A 25,097-nucleotide genomic window follows, 5' to 3' on the forward strand; every position below is an offset into this window, starting at 1 on the left:
TCTTATTATAAACCTCTTTTCTGCTGCCTTGGCCATACATTACTTTCTGATGCCTTACATCTATATACCATTTTTCCCATAAATGTCCAGTGATTCAAATTTTAACTATTCTTTGTTTGTTTTATTATTGGTATTATTGCTAAGGTGATTTATAAAAGATCACATAATTATTAAATATCAATGACTAATTTTATGTCATTTTTAAAGTCAACTCTTTCCATTTAGATTTCATTTATTTGACACAGAGAGAGAACACAAAAGCAGGGGGAGTGGCAGGCAGAAGGAGAGGGAAAAGCAGGCTCTCTATTGAGCAGAGAGCCCAGTGTGGGGCTGATGTGGGGTTTGGTCCCAAGACTCTGAGGATCCAGGACCCTGAACCAATGGCAAACGCTTAATCAACTGAGCCATCAAGTTGACCCAAAGCCTAATTTTAAATGTAGACTTTCTTATTCAATTTTTTTAGGTTTTTGTTTTTGTTTTGTTTTGTTTTGTTTTTGCACTAGTGAAGCCCTCTCTAATTATAGCTTTCAAATAATCTGAACATCCTAGAAAATAAATGAAGCAAAGTTTCTCTTTTTTCAATCTGCACTCTTATCAACTTGCCTAATGTGGCAATGTGAATTTGAGTGATTTAAAAGTCATTTCTGTATATAATGGACAAACAATATATAAAAGAATTATATAATTAATTTGTATCATAACAGTTACTTTTATAAAAATATCTTCCAATTTAAGTTTTATATCAATTTATATCTTGCTCTCAATTGACTAATCACTATCATAAGGAGGTACTCTTATCATAAGATTTTCCTAATAGTATAACTTATTTGAAATTTTTTTCCTAGAAGGCTATATTCAGAAATGAAAGGAGGGCAGAAACTCAAATCAGACAGGTGAGAAATATGAGGACATAATCATAAAAATCCTATTTAATTTTTCTCCTTGTTTTCATTGGTTCTAATTCTGACTTGACCATGCAGATTCCTGCTATTGTCCCTCTCTCACAGCTGTTAAAAGCAGTGGAGAGGTCTTTCCATTCCTTTTGCAGCAAACCATGTATGAGGACAGGTGGAATGGAAAGTTGAGTTATGTTGCTGGTACCTCGTAGCTGCTCAATTAATACTTGGTAATTGGCTCAATATGAAAAAGAGTTAAGAATGGGAGGTCTGGTATATTATGGGTGAATTGGGCAATACTTATTTTTATTGATCCCTACTAAATTCTATTACTATGCATCAAGTTGAAAATGCATTTAATTATTAAATATTAGAAGTTTAATTTGTCATTAAGAATGACTCAATTTTGCCATGTATATAAACTCTTTAAAACACCTCTCAATTAAATATTTTACTAAAATTGAGGAGAAGTACTGGTAGCTTCTTATTATGAATTTTTTTTTATTTTCATGAAAACTCACAAACACAGAAACTGAAATGTCATTTTGAATATTATCTTTTCTTTAATATATAAAAACTGATTACTTTTTGGAGGAATACTTACCTATATCAACAATAATGATAGGTTGCATTAGAAGTGGATCTTAGCATTGCGATGGAGAGTGGCCACTTCACTTTTCAAATGATCATTTTCCTCATTAAGTGTTGTATTAGTGTCTCTCCAATGATTGTCAGGTTGCATAAGCCACAGTAAGAGATTACTTCTGACCCTACTCCACAGCTAAAGGAATTTCCAGTTAATGATACAACCATGGTTTGCCAGTCAGACTTCTAGAACTGCAAAAATGAGATCTTTGCAACATAAAATAATTACCGACCTTTCTGTTCATATCATCTGGCACATTTATTTCAATCAGCACTTAAGGTATCTTTCCTTTGGTTTTAAACTTCAATCAAACTCTCCCTTCCTTTATTTGAGGGTATAAACAGTTATCACTAGAGGAAGAAGATGAGAAAGCCACTGAGTACCCCCATCCTAAGAATGTCTCTAATTGAACCACCCACTATCCATTTTCATAGTCAGGTTGAAACAAAGCCTTATTTGGGAGTTTTTAATATCAAAATAACTATAGTTTGTCATTGTTTTTAACTTTTTAGTTTTTCAGTTAGCATTAGTTTTCAAAGTTAGATGTTTTGGCCCTTCCTCATTTTACTCAGAATGGAACCTGATGTTACAGAAATTTCTTTGTGAAAATCCTATATAGGAAAAAACTTTTAGGCTCAATACTTAATTTTTTAAACTTAAGGGTATTATTTGAATCATAGTTTTGAATTAGCATACATAGTTTTGATAGTAAAAAATGAAATTTAACTCTCAGGTTTAGAGTAATTTAAGGAATTCTTAAGAGGGGGTAGATATTGCTTAGAAACAATAATAGATATTTGGGGATTGAAAAGATTCACGTTTTTAAATGTATAAAGCACAGATATGCATACAGTGTGTAATATATAGCATATACATGGAAATGTCATATAAGGACATAAGGAATGCAATAATTAACACAAAGTGAGAAATACTGTGCTATTCTAATGCATTTGAAGTGCAAGGAAAAGTCAGAATAAGACAAATTTTATAGCAATGTATAGAACTATTCAATTTCCAGTTCCTGTATTTTATAAATGAATATGGAACTTCCTTTATTTTAAACTTAAACTTCCTTTATTTTAAACTACTCCTTGATGTTATGCTCCAAGAAGAGAAAGGAATCTGCCAGCTCTAAATTATCCATGCATATCTTCCTATTTCCTCCTATGGAACATGGAAGTATAGGTGAGATATTTAGTCACTGTTAAATGTTTTGCTTCTATCTTAGATACCTTTCTTAAATTGAGATATAATTGACATATTGTGTAAGTTTAAAGTGTTAAATGTGTTAATTCGGTAATATTTATATTTTGCGATATGATTACCACCTTAGTGTTAGCCAACAGCTCTGTCATGTTACATAATTATTTCTTTTTTTTTTTTTTTTTTGTAGTGAGAACACTTAAGATCTTGTCTCTCACCAACTATAAAGCTTAAAATAGGTATTGTTGATTATAATCACTATGCTGTGCATTAGATCTCCATGATATATGTATCTACTAGTTGCAGGTTTGGACCCTTAAACATCTCCCCAGTCATCCCACCATCCAACCTCTGGCAACCACCATTCTCTATTTTTAGAAGTTTAGCTTTTTTAGATTTGACATATTTAGTAATAGCATACAGTATTTATATTTCTCTGTTTCACTTGTCTCACTCAGCATAATGCTCTTACAGTTGACCCATGTTGTTACAAATGGCAGGATTTCCTTCTTTTTCATGGATGAATAATATGCCATCCCCATATATATGTGTGTGTGTGTGTGTGTCCCATATTCTTTATCTTTATCTTTATAAATTCACAGATACTTAATTTTTTTCCATATCTTGGCTATTGTGAATGATGCAATAAATATGGGAGTGCAGATATCTCTTTGATATCCTATTTTCATTTCTTTTGGCCATACTTAGAATTGGAACTGATGGATCACATTGTAGTTATATTTTCATTTAAGTTTTTTAATTTTAAAAAATTTGAGTATAACTGACACACTATGCTACATTAGTTTCAGGTATACAACATAGTGATTCAGCTTCTCTAAATCTTATACTATGCTCACCACAAGTGTACCTACCATCTGTCACCATACAACACTATTACAATACCATTGACTATATTCCCTATACTGTGTCTTTTATTCCCACAACTTAGTCTTTCCATAATTGGAAGCCTGTATCTTCCATTCCCCTTCATCCATTTTGCTCATCCCTCCACCCCACCCCCTCTGAAAATCATGTTTGCTCTCTGTATTTCCAGGTCTGATTTTGCTTTTTATTTGTTTGTTTATTAATTTTTTTGACTTTTTGATTCCACCTATGAGTGAAATGATAATATCTAAAATGTATTAAAAAATTACACAACTTAATGCCAAAAAGAAAAACCCAAACAAGTCAATAAAAAATAGGCAGAGCACTTGAACAGATATTTTTCCAAAGAAGTCATACACATAGCTAACAGACACCAAAAAAGATGCTCAACATCACTAATCATCAGAGAAATACAAATCGAAACCACTATGTTATATCACCTCACACCTATCAGAATGGCTAGAATCAAAAAGACAAGAAATAATAAGTTCTGGTGAGGATGTGGAGGAATAGGCACCCTTGTGTACTTTTGGTTTACATAAACTCATGTAGCCACTGTGGAAAACAGTATAAAGACTCCTCAAACAATTAAAAATAAAAATAAAATGTGACCAAATATTTCTCCTATAGGGTATTTACAGAAAGAAGAAAAAAAACATTAATTTGAAAAGATAAATGCATACCTATTGCAACATTATGTATAATAGCCATGATATGGAAGTAACCTAAGTGTCTATCAATGGATAAATGGATAAGGAAGATGTGGCATGCACACACACACATACGTGTGTGTGTGATATGAAATATTATGTAGCCATAAAAAAGGATGAGATTATGCCCTTTGTGGAAACATGGGTGGGCCTGGAGGGTTATTATGCTAAGTGAAATAAATCAGCCTGTGGTAGTTCTATTTTTAATTTTTCTGAGGAATGACCATACTATTTTCCATAGTGGCTAACCCAATTTACATGCCCACAAATAGAACATGAGGGTTCCCTTTTCTCCACATTTTCACCAACACAGTATTCTGATCTCTTGTTTTCTTAATAATAGCCATTCTAACAGATGTGAAGTGATATTTCATTGGTTTGATTTGCAGTTTCCTGATGATTAGAGATGTTAAACATCTTTTCATGTACCTGCTATCCCTTTGGATGTCTTCTTTAGAAATCTAGAAAATCATAGAATCTAGAAATCATAGCAAGAGAAATCATAGAAATCTATGTACTTGGTTCCTCTATCTTTTAATGATAACTTAGAGTTTACAGGCATTTTTCCATCACTACTTTTCTTTCTAGGTGGGTCACATATTGACCTTGAATAACACTACATAAATGCACATTTGGGTACTACTGTTCCTTAATCAGATGAGATCACTAGTTTAATATTTTTTCAAGTGATGTGTTTACATCAGTGTAAATAATACCTTCCAATTTGTTGAAGGAATTAAGCAAGAGATCCTGATTTCCAGATGACCTATCAACAGGACTAGGACAATCAGAGCCTCCTTACTCCCTCCTGTCCTTGAAATGCAGGTTCAGCTCACTGTTTCCACACTAGAAGCCATTTCAAAGATGCAACCTTGAGATAGTAATGTGTTGTTGAGACTGCCTGCATTGTGTACATTGCTGAACCCTGTTAAGCCCTCTATATAGACTTTTAGGATTCTGGTTATTAGGTGCAAGATGTACTCATCTTGCAGCCACCCACGCAAGTCTCATATGCAAGTTCACTTGTTTATTACACATACTATCTACCAATCTGGAGTGACTGCCCCTTCTTTGAATTTCTCCTCATACTCTTTGTACATGGGCCAGTTTTATATTTCACTTGGGGAGCTCCTCATCTTGCAAACCAATATAGTTTTTACTTAGACAACAGACCTATACTTTACAGAGAACAGCCAAGTATCAAAATATAAACATGGAAGTTAATCAGCAGTGGCATGTAGACCTGTTATTACTACTAATTCTATCTATTTATCTCACAATATTTAAGCTTCTATCACCTCTGAGAATAACCAGATCTCTGAGTAAAAAAACTGACTAAGGAAAAAAAAAATCTACATATCACTTTGGAAAGATTACCAACAGTTATCCTAAGTCTAGGTATGAAGTAGTTTTGAATTCTAATCCAAAATAATAAAAAGCAAAATAAAAAATGTATTAACTTATATATAAGAGAGAAGATACAAATAATAACACAAAATGTAATATAAAATCATATAATCTTTCAAAATTTTTGTTGATGTTAAGGAATGAGTTATAGGAAAATACTTCAAACTTATCACATTGAAAACATTTACAATGTTTTCATAATAAAACAGTTTTAAGGAAATGCCACATTGGGTGGGGAATGATGCAGAATAAAAATAACATAATGCTTTTGTTCTATGTCCATGCTTAAGATATCTAAAAGTAGCATTGATTGTGGATAAATTATCTTAACTCACAAAAATTTGAAAAGGACAGGTGAAAATTGCCACTAACACTGTACATGTAATGTATAATAACAATATTAATAGAATAATATTAAATATAGTAATTAAGACCAAAAATAATCAGAAGTTTTCATTAATTTGTTTCTACTTAATCTCAAAAAAAAGCAAAGAATAAAAATGAGAATTTTTTTTTAGATTTATTAACATAGAAACTCAGTCTAGGATATACCATAGTTATAGATTAAGAAAGATCTCAGGGCACCTGGGTGGCTCAGCTGTTTAAGTGTCTGACTTTGGCACAGGTCATGATCCCAGGGTCCTGGGATAGAGCCTCAGGTCTGGCTTCCTGCCCTTCTAATGGGGTGTCTGCTTCTCCCTCTACTGCTCCCCTGTTAATGTCCTCTTTTTCTCTCTCTCAAATAAATAAATAATATCTTTAAAAAAAAGAGAATGGTTTCTAATCTCTTTTTTATCTTTTCTATATATAAGATAACACACACACTTATATGCTGTCATATGCTATATATATGTTAATTCTCTCTCTCACTCTCTCCATATATAGATATAGATAGATATAGATATATATATAGATAGAGATATATAACAGGTATAAAGGCATACCTAATAGATACTATGAGCTTGGTTTCAGACCACTATAATAAAGCAAACATTACAATAAAATGAATTGAATGAATTTTTTATTCCCCAGTGCACATAAAACTTGTCAACACTGTACTATACTCTATTAACTATGCAATAGCATTGTGCCTAAAAAACAATGAGCATACCTTATTAGAAAATACTTTATTGCTAAAAAATGCTAACCACCATCTGAGCTTTCAACAAGTCATAATCTGCTGGTGGAGGGTCTTAGCCCCAATGTTGAACACAGCTGACTATCTGGGTGGAGGTTGCTGAAGACGGGGGTGGCTTTGGCAATTTCTTTAAATAAGAAAATGAAGTCATCTATGTCAATTAACACTTCCTTTCATGAACAATATCTCTCTGTAGCATACATTCTGTTTGAGAACTATTTACACACAGTAGAACTTCTTTCAAAATTGGAGTCACTGCTCTTAAATCCCTCTACTGCTTTACCAACTAAGTTTATATAATATTTTAAATCTTTTGCTGTCACTTCAATGATCTTCACATCTTCACCAGAAGGTTCCATCTCAAGAAACTACCTTCCTTGCTCATCCATAAGAAAAAACTTATTCACTCATTCAGGTTTTATCATCAGATTGCAGCCATGCAAATATAATAATGATGAAAAAGTACAAAGTATTACAAGAATTACCAAAATATGACAGAGATATGAACTGAGCAATTAGTGTTGGAAAATGGTGTTTATACTTGCTTGACATGAGCTTGCCACAAAACTTCAATTTGAAAAAAAAAGAAAAAGTGCAGTATCTGTGGAGTACAATAAAAGGAAGAGCAAAAACATGATGTATGCCTATATATACTATACATATTGCATTTATATGTATACACAATATAGGATACAAAATTTGTATGCAATATATGTATTATATATACTGTATATTATAGACACACACACACACACACACAAATACACAGACTCCTAGAGTTGACATTACTAAATCAACACCAAAGTTACCCATGAATACTTCCTTACATTCATATTATTTTGGTGTCACACCAAAGCACTACTGTAATTAACATATTATTTTAAAAATAGGAACAATAAGTATAGCTACACAATAAAAGAAAAATTAAGAAGAGACGATTAGGAGAAAGCAAACATTCAATTTCTTTTTTTTTTTAATTTAATTTTATTTTTTTCGGCATTCCAAAATTCATCGTTTATGCATCACACCCAGTGCTTTATGTAATATGTGCCCTACATAATACCTACCACCAGGCTTACCCCACCCCTGACCCCCCAAACCCTCAATTTGTTTCTCAGAGTCCCTGTCTCTCATGTTTTGTCTCCCTCTCTGAATTCCCCCAACTCACTTCCCTCTCTATTTCTCAATGTCTTCCATGTTATTTATTATGCTCCACAAGTAAGTGAAACCATATAATTGACTCTCTCTGCTAAAATTCAATTTCTTAAAGACTAAAATGATCAAAGGTCAATGCATCTTTTAAAATATCAAATCTTATACATGAAACTCTGTTTAAAATCTAAAAATTAAAAATGTATAGTTCTTTCCTGAATTTTCCTTAAAAAATTCTAAAAAGTTGCATGTAAAATATTTTGTACATCTTATGTAACAAAACCTAAAAAGTATTCAAAACTGAGAGAAAGAAAACCACTTAACAAAAGATCAAGAATTTTATAAAACTAAGAACATGAGGCTCAACTCACAACCTTGAGATCATGACCTGAGCCAAAATTAAGACTCAGATGCTTAACCAACTGAGCCACCCGGGTGGCCCTATGTTATTATTTCAAAATTTTTATTCCTATGGAGACACATAATGAGCTGATTAATACTTCTTAGTCCCTGTTTATGGTCAATTATTTCCAGATAATTCAACTGTTAAAATGAAATTATGAGTAGGCTAAGTAGGAAACTGACTCACAATGCTATAGAACATAGCCATGTCATGTAAGAAGAAATGACAAGTTTACTCCAACTGAAGTAATATCGTATTGAATTATGTATTATTTAGTAAATTTTCTGTCTACAATACTGTTTTCACTTTGTGTTTGTTTGTTTGTTTGTTTTTAAAGATTTTATTTATTTATTTGACAGAGAGAAATCACAAGTAGATGGAGAGGCAGGCTGAAAGAGAGAGAGAGGGAAGCAGGCCCCTGCTGAGCAGAAAGCCCGATGCGGGATTCAATACCAGGACCCTGAGATCATGACCTGAGCTGAAGGCAGCGGCTTAACCCACTGAGCCACCCAGGCGTCCCTTCACTTTGTGTTTTAAATCATATTCTAGGTCTTGTTATCATTTTATTGTCTTGTGTAAATATCAGGATACTCAGTGATGCTTAACCAAATTACATAATTTTTTGATATAACTTTATCGTACTTTCCAAACTTAAATACTTTATAGAGCTTGTTCTGAGGAAAAACATACAAAAAACTCAATGGAAAACTGATTATTGTGGAGGTGTTACTTGTTTAATATACCTCACTTTGAATTGAACTGGAACTTTTTGTGTGACTAGCTTAACTTTTAAAGAAAAACAAGAGTATCAGGGATGGATGATGGGGTAGAAATTGGTTTCTGCAATATACTAAAATAAAAACCAATGTTATTATTTTCATGCCTTTTTAATTTTTTTCAAAAATTAAAAAAAAATTGTATTTTCATTATGGTAATCTCCATTTTCATTTCTCTCTAGTTGTATTTAGATGCAGTTGAAAGCAACCCTAATATAAATATTTTGATCACATCATTCTTTCACATAATTATTTTGACCAGTTTCCTTATTTTAAGAATGAACGTCTGGCCTAAATAATCTCGTTACTTCCCTTAAGTCTGTATTGATGCAAGATAGCCTGGCACTGATGCAAGATAGTCTGTATTAAGTCTGTATTAAATATAAGATAGTCACCTGAAAATAGGCATTACTTTTCATCCCCACTGCATATTGTTAAGGAGAATGGAAAATGTATCAAGTCCATTACACCAAGAAGGAATTGAACAGCGTAAACAAATCATTTGATGAATTTTTGAAAGACTTAGAATAGATAAGCAAGTTCTTTAGAATAAACTGGAGTTGAAAAAGCTGAAATCCACACAAGAGAAGGCTGCAGCCAAGATGAGAATCTGACAACTGTTAACAAAGAAATGTATGTTCAAGAGTGGTAGTGACTTAAACTTGTTTAATTATGGATGGGGAGGATCCAGCTGCAAGAGTATGCTTGAATAAACAGAATACAAATTGGAAAACCCATTTACGGTCCATGTTAAGAAGTTTATGATGCCACTGATACATTCTGTTATACAAATTTCTTCACTTATGGTTAGACACTCAGAAATTGATGCAGAAAACGAAGATAGCAGGGATCATCCAGGTTTGAATTTTTGCTGAGTAAGTGTGATGAAAAGACAGAAGATGGAAGTTCCTTATTGGCAATGATGTTCTTAAAATGCTGGATCATTAGACTAAAGTGACATAAAGATATAGAAACAGAAAGATATGGAAAAAAGGGAGAAAAGAAAGGGTGTTGGATTTGGACAAAGCAAAAGAGTTAATAAACTGGAGGTTTTGAGTGTGTCATTGAAGCATATACTTGCACAGTAATTGAAAATGCAACTAAGAAGTCTCCATGACATAGTCAACCAAGTATGAAGGCAAATTAGTGAATTTCAGATTTGCAACAAGTTGGAAACTGTACCCTAGCATATCTTTGCTAAAAAACTTATTTGGTGTCCTCCAATAAATTAGCAAGAAATTTACGGAATTCAGTATCATAAGGATCTAGGAAAAAACTGAATTCACCCAGAAACATAAAAATTCCCAGCTTGACAATTTGGCCACAGGTCTAAAATGTAATCAATATAAAAGAGAATAGGAAGTCAGAGGTTTCTTTGTTGAATGTTTTCATAAAGAAAGAGAAAAGTTGTTTTTTTTTTTTTTTTAAGTATGAGTAAGAATCTGGAAATTCTTGGTTTTATAATGAAGAAGGCAAATTTCTTGTCTAAAATAATTACAAATACCAAGAAGCTGATTAAAATTGCAAGCAAAACAGAGTTTCCCAAGATGAATCAAATAAGAATAAGATGGAAATACAGCACATTTTAGATGTTTAATATATATGACTTGATTCTTCGCTGAATAATAGGTAAAACAATAATATAAATAAGATATGCATTTTTTGAGGTCTATGAAGTTAAAGAATAACAAAACAACATATATGGTGTAAGATTTGATGGTGTAAAGTAGTATATATAATTGAAATGTGTCTGGAAAAGGAGAGTATGGGAGATAGATGAGATTGTAGTAAAAAAAATAAAATAGGTTTGATTTATCACTTAAAATATAGACATAGTTAGAAGAATTAAAAATTAGTACCATAAGTAACCAAACTTGAAGTAAGGAAGTAATCAAAGTAGGAAGTAATATATGTCATCTCACTTCATCCTCTTCCATGTAGAAAATGTTTTAACATGATCCCCTAGGTTTTAGTGGTCAAAAAGTAATATATAGAATTATTTTTTGTAACTGACAGAGAAAGAACTAAAAAAAAATCACACAGGAAAGGAGACAAGGTGTGACAGTGAATCTTCCTTTCAAATTACTATTTTTTTGTTTTTCAGGCATGTGTTCATAATCTATTTATTTATACTCAAATAAAAAAGACAGCATGCTTTTTTTCTGGTTCCTTGAAACATTTTCCACTCTATTTTAGTTTATTGCAACCTATTCCTCTCCCACAAATACCACCCTAAACTTAGAGGTGGAGAATGGAATGACTGAGTACTTCCTCAATGGTTTAAGTTGTACTAAAGCTCCACATTAAGGAATAATTGCTCATTTTGCTTGAGATACAATGCACGGGGTAAAGCTGTGTTTCATAAATCCCTAAATAATGTCCTAACTGCTTTTGAGACTGGGTTCCATACAAGGTTCACTTGAAATATTATGATTAGCTCTGCTACTAACAGTTCCCCAATTCCATCCTTAGGGAGTTAGGAGACAGGATGTCTCCCAAGAAGGACCCTCTCTCATAACTGCATCAGTCAGTACTCTCCAGAGAAACAGAACCTGCATAGGATGCATGTGTATAGATAAATGTGTGTATGTGTGTGAAGAATGAGAGTGAGAGTGAGAGAGACAAACAGAGAAACAGAGATTGATTTACCTTAAGTAACTGGCTCATAGAATTGTGGAGGATGGCAAGTCCGAAATCTGCAGAGCAGGTGGTCAGGCTGAAGACCCATGCAACAGTTGATGTTGCTGCTTGAGTGGAAGGCAGCCTTGAGGCCGAATTTTGTCTTTCCTGGGGGATTTGTTTTGTTTTGTTTTGTTTTTGTTTTTGATTTGTTTTGTTTCCTTAAGGTGTTCAACTAATTGTATAAGTCCCATCCACATTATGGGAGGTGATGTGCTTTCCTTGATGTCTATTGATTTAAATGCTAATCTCATCTAAAATATATTTTCACAGTGGCATCTAGTCTGGTGTTTGACCAGATATACCTGGGTATCATGGCTTAGCCAAGTGGACACATAAGTTAACCATGACAATGACAATTATTATATATGACTATTTAAATTTTCTAATTACCATTTAAGATATCTACCATAAAAAGCACAAACTAAAAGACTAATTATGACAAAAAGAGTACTGAATTTCAGCAATTATCACAGACAGCACTAAAATACACTAACATGCAACTGGAACAAATAAGTTTTACTCCTGGATATCAAAAGAATATGTATATATATATTATATATATATATATATATCTTATATATAAAAATATATATCTTATATAAAAAATATATACATATTTTATATATAAATATATATCTTATATATAAAATATATACATATTTTATATATAAGATATATATATCATATATAAAATATATGTATGTGTGTGTGTGTGTGTGTGTATTTTCTTTATCCACAAAGATTATATTAACCTTACTTCTCAAGACTGCTGGATAACTCTGTAAAGTCTCTTTGAAAACGAGCAAAATGGGGTACCTGGGTGGCTCAGTAGGTTAAAGACTGCCTTCGCCTCAGGTCATGATCCCAGGGTCCTGGGATCGAGCCCCGCATTGGGCTCTCTGCTTGACGGGAGATCTGCTTCCCCCTCTCTCTCTACTTGCCTCTCTGCTTACTTGTGATCTCTGTCTGTCATATAAATAAATAAAATATTTTTTAAAGATAACATTAAAAAATTAAAAAAAAGAAAATGAGCAAAATGAACAAATGGAAATGTATCTCACTTTTTATTTCCTTCTGTAACTTTTATAAGGTTCGCATGCTTGGTTTCTCAATCTCTGTTTCTTCTATCTTGTCTATAAAAATTAGCTAATAAAAATTTGGCCTTAGATCAGTTCTATCTTTTAACCTTATCTATTCCTATATAATGCCATTTTAAAGTGTATATACTTAAAACAAATGTAGTATAGTATAACTAACACACTTGCCTAACTTCCATTGTACAAATAAATTTTCACTGTAAAAATTTTATTTCTTAATGTGATATGAGCACAAGTATTCCAGCAATAAGTGGCTATTATTTTTCATCCATTTGGTAGTAAATCTGACAAAAATTCCCACTGACCTGCCAGATTCGTTTTATGTGCTAACACTGAAGCAGAGTTTGATTAGAGATTCTTATTTACTAACTCTCATTGCCAACTTCTGTTTACAGTTAAATAGATGCCATGTTCTGATTCTGGCTCAAAGGAATATAAATTTTAGGGGAGTAAATGAAAAAAATATATGTATATAAGGTATGTACATTCTATGTCTGCATGTGTGGTGTGTGTGTATGAAATACATGTGTAACTATTATTATAACTATTTATGTAGTCTCTCTAGCTTCTATAAGATGCATGTATTCTATTTGTGTGCACATATTTGTGGAAAAAAATCCACTGTTTCAAATAATCCAAGAAAATATTATATTAGTATATAAATCTCTGTATATATGGAGAAAAAATAGAATAGGCACCCCATCAGGTTTCTAATCTGCATATGATTTATAATATAGGACATAAACTTATTAAGTGAAACATTTATAAAAGGTGGAAGTCTGTAGAAAATACACAAACTATCTTGCTGAAACCATTCATCTTTAAGCCAAGGACTATAAAGCTTATGAAAGTTGCATGATTTGTTCATGATCATACATGGAGTCAGTGGCAGCATTGAAAGTAGTGGCCCACTTTCTTGAAGATTAGTTCAGATCCATATCCTTATTCTGCTGAAACTCAATTTTCAAATTATGCTTCATACTTGGGAGATTTCTTGTACAACAAGATTTAGAATAGCTCTAAAAGAACTTGGGGGGAAAAAGAAACTGTCTCCCTAAGAACAGATATAATTTTTGTTAGATTTTTAAGAATAAAGATTGATCTGATACATAAGATATAATTAATAAAAACCAGAGAAACCACATGAGACATATCAAATAGTAAATATCCAAGTGGAAATATTAAACCAAATCTTTTGTTTGTGTTGTCTGTTCCATTGTTTTACAGAAACAGTAATGCCTGTTCTGATTCACAAAATGATGATATCACCCACTATCCTGAGTAATAGTTAACTCTTCCACAAGAAGATTTTTCTCTTTGGCAGAATTGCTAGCTTTTCTCTTTTCCATAATCACTAACATTTCTCTCAAACGTGTGAGGAGGAAGGGTTTTTTAATCCAACTGAGTAAAAAAAAAGGACATAACACCTATGATTATAAGACCTGGACAAACACTATTGGTGGAAGAATATATACCCAACCATGTTAGAATAGCTTTAAAATATAGTCTTTGAGGTACTATGAGACCATCTTAAATACAGTGCCAATTAAATCTTCGAATTAAGTATTGTAAACATTTATTCAACTACAATGCAGCTATGGAATGGAGTATAGTACTATATATTGTCTGTGTATATAAATAGAACATAAATGTACACATGTATATGTACCTCCTAATTGTTTCTCACTTTCTTTTCCTAATTCTTATTTGCTTGAAAATCTAGACTTCAGTTTTCAAGTACGTGAAGCAAAAGGGAAAGTCGGGAAAAATGTGTATTATTGGTAACAGTCAAAATCCCAGAAGTAGTTCACTCACCCATCCTTTGCATTATGTTTCTTGCTACCTCAAAGCAGCTCTTAATGACTAGTTATGTTTAACTACACATCTTCTACGGCCTGCTGAAGCTTTAGTGAGTCATGAGTAATTAGTGCGTGTATTATCAAGCATGGATTGAATAGGAGACTCAAAGTTCTCAGCCATTTGTTAAGTTTAAGTTAGGGAAAAATTATTCAAGCACTTTATAGAGGACATAACCATTCTGAATAACTCTAAAAGGTCATCATAAAAACAAACAACCCAATAAGTTTTTTTTTTTTTCCCCTGAACTATGAAAGAAGATATGTAATAGAAAATAATAAGAGATAACATGTCTTGAGGGCCTAGAAGAAACAGCATTAGTCTAGAACTCCTAAAATTTCAGGAAGTGTTAAGAGAACCTGATTCCTTGGAGCAACCAACAATGGGATGTCCATGGACTTGGGACTGAACTGTGATTGTATCACCCCAAAGGTGGTCTTACTACTAACAATGTAATAAATGGACTAGAATTTTTATGTGACTATTTTGATAAATGTTTTATTTCTGGTTTTATGTGTGCATGTGTTTGTGTGTGAACCTAGTTTAGATAAATTTCACTAATAAGATCTGATTTGTAATCTTCATGGGTTAGTCTCATTTCCATGAGTTTGCTACCTGGATTCTGAGGAAGATAAATGAATATGAAAGCACTTACAAATTCTAGCTGACAGTTCAGCTAAAAGATCACTTCCACACCACTTCAAATTCAATAAGCCATGGATCCTCCTTTCAGCACTGGAAAATTCTGAGCTTGGCATATGGTAAGTGTTTAAAAACATAATTGTTTCAGAAGATAAATTATTATTATTTTGCTAATGTTTTAAATTATCTTTCCTGTAAAATAATCCAAAACTGATTTCATTATTTAAAAACTATGTAACAACATCACAAAAATCTTTGGAAAATAAAATAATGAGAAAACCTTCATAATTTTGTTTAGAAAACAAAAGTAGTGCATTTTTATTATTTGAATGTCAGTATTTTTTCACATGACTCTTCCTACAGTGGGAGAGATAACACAGTAATACTTTCGATTTCCAGTTTCTCATTATGTGTCTTCATTTTTAATACTATCATTTAAGTTTTGTATTATGCTCCACATGAATATTAACACTGTTTATTTTACCATTGCCAAGAATTTTGCTGTGGGTAGATACGTCCTTAGCTTTTAGTACCTTCTCTGGTTTTTCCCTTGGTTATATTTATAGAAATGGACTTATTAGATTACAATGTGTAAAAATTTACATGAATAATGACAAATAACAAAATTATTTTTAAAATGTTATGTATCATTCATCAGTGAAGCAAATGAAAATGAAAGTAAAACCCCAATTTCATAGCAACTTCACAAGGACTGAAAATTACTTAAATTTTCCTTACTAATATAATTAGTATTAATTAAAAAAAATGCACTTTGCTATTGCAGTTCTATTTTTTCGGTTTACTATAGTAGAAAATAATTGTCATTACGAGTTATATTTGTCTATGGTAATTTATATGGGTAGGTGATATGTGTGTTTACCTGTGTGTATAACTATTATAATAGTTAACATTTATAGTTAAGATGTTTGCATGTATTATCTCACTTAATCTTTACAAAACCCTATGATGACAGCATTTTTAAACTCATAGATAGAGACCCTTAGACTTAGGGATGTAAAGTCACATAGTTCGTACATGTTGCAGCTCAGGTAATTCAAAAATTATACAAGTATAGAGGATGGGATTTTTAAGATTTTTTAAGATTTGAGTAAGGACACCTAAACTGAGTGAGACCAGTTGATTTCTCATGTAGTCCTAGATGTGTCCTGATGACTTTTACTATTTTGTTGCATTTGGCCTGTTTGTTAGTTTCATTGTTTTAAAATTCCTATATACTCTACAACCATTTCTTGAAACTGGCGTGCTATTTGATACTTACCCTCAGAAACAATACTGTAATAATCTATAGTACCTTCTAGGTGGCAGATACTTTAAGGTTAGTTAAAGGTCAGTGTAGTTACCGATTTTCAGTTGAATAACTTCAGACCAAACAGGTCAAGTGATTGGCCCAAATCTCAGTAAGTGGCAGAGCTGTGACATTTTGTTACCCCACATTTCCTTTATTAGCTAGCTATTGATTCTTCTTGGTATGGAAATGTTTGCTTTGATGATAGCAAACGTAAAGTCAGAATACTTTCTCTATGATATGAATTGAATTTTATACACTTTTCTAAGAAACCTGCTAACTTCCCATTATTCTATGGCCTCACCTGTGAATTAAATCCTCATACAGAGGCAGAATGTGGGAATGTAACACATGCTGCCAAGGATACAATTAACCCCATTCCTATTTGTACTGTTTGTCACATGGTCACATTAAAAGACTTTATTGTTTTGCAGATAAAGATTGTTTGAGGCATCCGATGTTCATCTTGAATTATTCATGAAATATCATTATTTATTCATTAGTTCCTGAGCAATCTTGCTTAGCCCAAGTACCTATACTCTTTTGTTTCTTATATGATGTGTTAGGATATTAGCCTTATAGGAGATGTACTGTATTATAGGGGAACATCTAAACATTTAACATGGCATGGACACTTCAAGACAGGTCTCACTGGTAAGGAATATACAAAGGATGTAAGATATGGGATGCTAATCAGAAACAAAATCAAATCTTTTTCCACTAATGGGCAATTGTTCAAATGCTAGCATCTCACAATTAACAGTGCTTATTTAAAACCTAATATGAGATTCTCTGGAAGGGCTGCAGAAATGCAAAATATTAATTTTGGATAATGAGAGTATTCAAAAGCCTTAGCTTGGAACATATTAAAATGCTCTCAAATAATGTTTTATCAACCTGTTGACTTGAGAGTGACATAGGAACTTTTTGGGGAGAATATAAAATAGGGTTTTAGGAAGGATGATATACCAAGAAACGGGCTATGTGAATGAGAAATTAAGCAGCAAGAAGGAAAAAGATACAAACAGAAATATAGAAAAAATGAGGTGGAAGGAGGCTTACAAAGGTTTTTATGAGGAAGAAGATATCCCCATTTATGAGAATAGGAATGACATAGGATGACTCACACAAAACCAGGCAAATGTGAACACAGATGGAATAACCATATAGTATATCTTCCAAACCAGTCTTTTTTCAGAGTGAAAGGGAAAAAAAGGAAGGGAATGAAAGAGAGGTGCTCTGTTATTCTGAAATAACAGGCATAAACTAAAACTGTGTTGAGTACATCAAGACATGTCATTATACTAAGTATAGAGTACTTACAATAAATAGTCTTTTGTATTTATCATGTCACACTGGAATCTACTGAGTACTTTCAGGGTATCATACTTTAACAGAAATTAATGCTTAACAGACTGCATTTAAAGTGAAAAGTCTAGAAAAAATATATGCAAAATGCCTGAAGAAACACAAAACATTTAGCCTGGGTAAATAAAGATGTGAAATAAATAATCTTGATAGTAATTTTTCAATAGCTGAAGGCATTTATCAGATTATCTCTAGGATGAGATTTACTTGGGCTACCTGCATGGATATGACTGGAACCAATGTCTGGGTGATGAATGACATATTTCAGTAAACATAAAAAGAGCTTATGATGTCATGTCATGTTATAGGGAGTTTGAACTGACTCAAGTTGGAATCAGAGCTTGGCTGTTAATTATCTGGATGATCTTAGGGAAGTTACTATCTATGTCTCAGTTTTCTCATACTGGGGCAGTGATTGCTTTAAGTCTATGCATGTAGCCTTTCTCTCATATTCCCTACTTACTAACCATGTAGTGAAAATCTTTATATAAAAAAGAGACACAGGTAGAGCATTGGTTAACAAGATACCACTGGAGTATCTCTGTCTAATTATAGTTACCATCACACCTCCTTAGAGCTGGACACATTGCTTTTCCTTTAAGGTTTTAGCCCATATGTAGGTACATGGTCTTAGCTGATACAGGCTGGAATCGTGCTGTGAAGTGTGTAAACCTGGTGATTCACAGACCTGTACCCCTGGGGATAAAAATATATGTTTATAAAAAATAAAAAATTATATTAAAAAAATATTGTTTTAATAGTTTGAAAAAAAAAAAAACTTGAGTAAGGGGTAGATGTTAAAATGAGTAAGAGGGAATAACATAAAACAAGGTAATCTGTTTTTGGTTTTTTAAAGATTTTATTTATTTATTTGACAGACACAGATACCAAGTAGGCAGAGAGGCAGGCAGAGAGAAAGAGGGGTAAGCAGGCTCCCTACTGAGCAGAAAGCGCAATGCAGGGCTCGATCCCAGGACCCTGTGATTATGACCTGAGCAGAAGGCAGAGGCTTTAACCCACTGAGCCACCCAGGTGCCCCAGTAATCTAGTTTTTAGGAAATTTGATATAGGTTCAACTTGGAATCCTACAGTAAAAAATTCTCAGCCTTCCTTCATTGGACAAATGTTATCTTTAATGAGATTAGGTCAACATCTGGTAGTGTGCCTTTACCCTCTAGGCTCAAAGGGAGGGTCATTATTTCAATATATATTTTAAGGCAGAGTTTTACTAACTTTTTCAACTAATTTCTCTGATAGAGCAGGAAACTAATAGGGCTATGCGTATGTGTAAGCATGTGTGCACATGCAAAATTTGCAGAAGGATTATATGTAAGATTATCTGTGTTTGTGTGTGTTTATGCTTTATCAGGCTGAACTGGTCTATCAAAAGCATATTTCTTTGGAGTCTTAACGTTTACTTTGAAATCCTTAAAAATACTGCATGTACTCTATATCTATCTTGTTTTCAAATAGATATAATTATATAAAGTATACAGGGGTACCAGGGTGGCTCAGTTGCCTAAGCATCTGCCTTAGGCTCAGATCATGATCCCGGGGTCCTTGGGATTGACCCCTGCATTGGGCTCCTTACTCAGTAGGGAGCCTGCTTCTCCCTCTCTGACTACTGCTCATGTGCTCTCTCTCTCTCTCACACAAATAAATAAATAAAATTAAAAAAAAATAATGAGTATACAAAAATTTGATGGTGCAGGAAAATGAGCAATTTTTCCCCCCAGGGAATCTCATCTAAGTTATAGTACTTACCATTTGCATAGTATCTGCTTAGTCAGTTGGGGCTGCTGTAACAGAACACCACAGACAGAGTGGTGTATGAGTGACAGTTCACACAGTTCAGAAGACTGGAAAGTCCAAGATTATGGCACCATAATCTGGATGTAGTGTCCATTGAGAGTTCAAACCCTGGTTCATAAACAACTGACTTCTTACTGTGTTCCTTACATGGCGGAAGTAATGAGGGAGTTCTCTAAGCTCTCTTTTATAAGGGCTGAGCCCATTCTTGAAGGCTTTACCCTCAGGAGATAATCACCTCCTAAACAGCCCATCTACAAAAAATTTTATATTCTAATCCTCTTGGCCAAGTAGTCTCAAAATTCTAGCCCTAAAAGTAAGTTTACCTTTCATTGCTGCCAATATATTCCAGCTAAATCTTTCAATTCTTAAAGAATAGTCTTTATGCTCCCTTATCATGCCCAGCACATCCTCAACCAAATTATGTTGGGATTTAATTCTACTTTTTGCCTGGCCACCATTGTGTTTAATTACTGGTCAGTAAGAACAGTGGCTGGTGTGAAGCTGGCCTTGTTGGAAATGAGGCTGTGGATTTAGAATATAGCACTTGAATAGACAATAATTCTCACTGGCAGTTGGTGGTCTGTAGGCAGTCTTACACTGCCACACTATATAGGGTACCATAAATTCAAGTTTAGCAATTTATTTTTTTAATTGATCAGGTTAGATTTATTATAGAGGCATGAGAGTATTTCAACTCCAGATAACTTATAACATATCTAATTAATTTAGTAAATTAGAGAAACATATCAATTGTGCCAACATTTCTTAGTATAATATATACTATAAGACCAAAAAATGAATATACATGGAAAGTAATAATCTTATATGTAATTTTCATAGACAGGTAAGATTGTCTATATAGACTATATAGATTACTAGGCTAGTAGTTAGACTAGATTACTACTAAGAAAATTTCATTCCAATGACATTTACACAAAAATAGATCAAATAATCCTAAATTTTGTATGGTGCTTCAAAAACTTAGAGTAGAATAATCTAAAGAAAGAAGAAGAAAGCTGAGGGCATCACACTTTCTGATTTTATTTTTTTTTTAAGATTCTTTCAGTGGACCAAGCATGAAATAAGGCCCTAGTGGCAGTCAGAAATGATTTGTCATTCTATATTGTCCATATAATACTATATTTTAATAAAGAGCCTTAAACGACTTTAGCTAAAGGAGTGGGTATAAGGGGATTTCATGACCTGTGACAGAGCCAGTTGGGGCAATTATTTTAATTGAGCAGTTTGATGGCATCTCTCAGGTAACATCTTCAAGGTGGCTTTCTCTTCTACTTATTCCAGCATATATTCCCTGATTTTAAACTATATTATGAAGTTATGGTAATCCAAAGGATATGGTATTATAGTAAAAAAAAAAAAGACACATAGATCAATGGAACATAACAGAGAGCCAAGAAATAAACCTATACATATATGGTCAATTTATTTATGACAATGTGTCCAAGAATATTCAATAGGGAATAGAAAGTCTTTTCAGTAAATGGTATGGGTTAAACGGGACAGCCACATGCAAAAGAATGAAACTAGACTACCTTCTTACCCCATACAAGAAAATTTATTCAAAATGAATTAAAGACTTGAATGTAAGACCTAAAACCAAGAAGATATCATAGACGGTAAGCTCCTTGACACCAGTCTTGATGATAATTTTTTTGGATTTGACTCTAAGAGCAAAGCCAAGAAAAGCAAAAATAAGCAAGTGGGACTACATTAAACTAAAAAGCTTCTACACAGAAAAGTAAATCACTAACAAAATGAAAAGGCAAACTGCACAATGAGTGAAAATATTTGCAAATCATATATGTGATGATGAGTTAATATACTAAATATATAAAGAACTCGTCCAACTCAATAGCCAAATAAAAACACAAACAAACAAAAAATTCTGTTTAAAAAATAGGCGGAGAGTCTGAATAGACATTTTTCCAAAGAAGACATGCAGATGGCCAACATGATCTTAGGGTACTGGGATTGAGCCCCACATTAGTCTCCCTGCTCAGTGGGGAGCCTGCTTTTCATTTTCCTACTACTGTTTCCCCTACTTGTTCTCTCTCACTCTCTCTGTCAAATAAATAAATTAAATCCTTAAAAAAAAAAAAAGAAAAAATTTATTTTGTAAATTTTTATGATGACAGATGTTAACTAGACTTATTGTGGTTATCATTCTGTGATATATACAAATATCAAATCATGTTATAAACCTAAAACTAATATAATATTATATGCCAGTTAAAGCTTAAGAAAAAAAAAAGGGAAGAAAATTTAGCAATTTTTTATTAGGTCTACAATAAAAAATTCAACTTGTTCCCTTAGACACAAAACAATTAGAAATTATAATTTTAATGCATGTAAGATTTCCAAAGTAATTGAAAATATAAATACTAAAAAAATAAATACTAAAATAAATACTAAAATAAAAATAAATACTAAAAAAAACCTTTCATAATGAAAATTCTACTTTTACTCTTATTGAAAGATAAGAAGACCTTAAATAAGTAGGAAAGAGAAACCATGTTCACTAATAGGAATACTTCATATTATTATATTTCTCAAATTAATCTCAAAATTAAATGTATATGCAATCAAAATTACAACAGAAATTTATGAACATAGGAAAGCTAATTTTACACTTTATATAAAAATAGAGTTATGAATTAATGAATCTAATTTTAAGGAAAAATAAAAGTAAAGAGAATTGCTCTATTATGTTATCAAATATAAATCTATAATGGGAAGAGAATGTGAAATTAAGCTGTGATACATAAATGGTACAATGATTCAGAACCAGAAGCACACATATATAGAAACTAAAAATTAGAGATCTTCCACTTCTGAGTAAGAAATAGTAACAGGAAATGGATTTATCCTCTGTTCCTAACACAACTGTAACACTGAAAAATATGTAGGAAAACCATTTTCAGACATTAGGTAATGCAGGACAGTGATCCCCAAGAAGGGAAAATAAAAAAGGTTGAGCCCTTTGATTGCTCAAACTCAATGCCTTAAGAAAATATCACAGAGGCAGCAGGAAAAGAAGATCCTGGTGGAGACTAGTAGTCTCTTTAACTTGAAAATAAATAAATAAATAAATTTGTTAGTCCTAAGGGGATGAAGCAGCCTGAACTGATAAGTCACAAGACCAGAGAGAAGAGAGCTATTCAAAGATAGAGTTCTATAGGACTACAGGGATGACTCTTAAATTTTCATCTGAGTACTGATAAAAATTTCTGATCAGAAATTTCCTAATGCCCCAGAAATATCCATCTAAAAAGACTGGAGGAAACAATCCTTGAAGCTAACCCTGAACCAACACCAGTTTGCCTTCCATCAGCTAAAATGAGAAAAGCCTTGGAATTCATGAATACCCAGGTAGTATACATAAGGATATGCCTTATTAATAAGTTAAGTTTAGCTCTAAACTAAATGCTGTCCTGATCATGATTCTAACAACAAACTTAAATACAAACCTTGAAAGGGGCAACCCGTTTCATGTAACTTAACTGCATGCCAAGATAATGTTACAGAATATTTATATAAATTAAAATATACCCAGAACCAATAAGGTAAAATTCACAGTGCCTGATATCAAATAAAAATTTTCCAGATATGGAAAGAAACAGAAAAATATGACCCATAATAAAGATAATAGCTATTCAACAGAAATTTATTAATTAGTAGCAAGGACATCAAAACAAATTATATGACTTACAGATTCCAAAAGCTCAAAAAGGTAAAGATTGATTATGTTAAATGTGACATGAAATATGGAAAATCAAATGGCTACAGTCAAAAAGTAAACTGAGATGAAAAATACACAGAATAAAATTAACAACAGACTGATTTGCAATAGAAAAATTACGAAACGTGAAGACACTGCAATGGAAAGTTTTCAAAATGAAACATAAAAGAGACTGAAAATAAATGCAGAGACATTAGTGAGCTGTGGAACAACCTCAACCAGCCTGTTATACATGTAACTGGCTTCACTGAGAATAAGAAAAAAACTGGGGAACAGAAAAAAAAATGAAGCAGTTGTCTAGGGCAGAGTGGGAAGGAAGGTTTAGAAGGAGAAATTACAGAGGGCCACGAAAAATTTGGGAGACCAGTTTTATCTTTGATTGCAGTGCTGATTTTATGAGTGCACATATATGTAAAAACTTAATTTAAGTGACTGAATACAACTGAATACAACTGAAAACTTAGTAGAGAATAAATGGTCTAATATTTTGGAACACCTTGTAAGAAAAAATAAGGATTTACTCACTACTTTAGTTAGCATTAAAAATAAATACTGGGCATATTTAATATCTAAGACTGAAAAGCAAAATTGAAAACATCAAGAAGAAAATATCTTTAGAGAAACAAAATAGAGATTAATATTTTTTTCCCTTTTTTTTATTAATTTTTTATTTTTTATAAACATATATTTTTATCCCCAGGGGTACAGGTCTGTGAATCACCAGGTTTACACACTTCACAGCACTCACCAAAGCACATACCCTCCCCAATGTCCATAATCCCACCCCCTTCTCCCAAACCCCCTCCCCCCAGCAACCCTCAGTTTGTTTTGTGAGATTAAGAGTCACTTATGGTTTGTCTCCCTCCCAATCCCATCTTGTTTCATTTATTCTTCTCCTACCCACTTAAGCCCCCATGTTGCATCACCACTTCCTCATATCAGGGAGATCATATGATAGTTGTCTTTCTCTGCTTGACTTATTTCGCTAAGCATGATATGCTCTAGTTCCATCCATGTTGTCGCAAATGGCAAGATTTCATTTCTTTTGATGGCTGCATAGTATTCCATTGTGTATATATACCACATCTTCTTGATCCATTCATCTGTTGATGGACATCTAGGTTCTTTCCATATTTTGGCTATTGTGGACATTGCTGCTATTAACATTCGGGTGCACGTGCCCCTTTGGATCACTACGTTTGTATCTTTAGGGTAAATACCCAATAGTGCAATTGCTGGGTCATAGAGCAGTTCTATTTTCAACATTTTGAGGAACCTCCATGCTGTTTTCCAGAGTGGCTGCACCAGCTTGCATTCCCACCAACAGTGTAGGAGGGTTCCCCTTTCTCCGCATCCT

The 25,097-nt window shown here is 32.8% G+C and overlaps 1 long non-coding RNA gene across 2 annotated transcripts in view; it reads left to right on the top strand.

The window, feature by feature from the left end:
• The first annotated feature begins 2,629 nt into the window (after positions 1-2,629).
• Positions 2,630-25,097, top strand: part of LOC131826986 (uncharacterized) — a 91,266-nt gene continuing 68,798 nt past the window's right edge. For both annotated transcript variants that reach the window (XR_009351837.1, XR_009351836.1), the window contains exons 1-2: positions 2,630-2,727; positions 15,445-15,613. This is a non-coding gene — a long non-coding RNA (uncharacterized LOC131826986). The remainder of the gene's footprint in view (positions 2,728-15,444; positions 15,614-25,097) is intronic.

Source organism: Mustela lutreola, chromosome 3 (genome assembly GCF_030435805.1).
Source record: "Mustela lutreola isolate mMusLut2 chromosome 3, mMusLut2.pri, whole genome shotgun sequence".
NCBI classification, from domain to species: Eukaryota; Metazoa; Chordata; class Mammalia; order Carnivora; family Mustelidae; genus Mustela; species Mustela lutreola.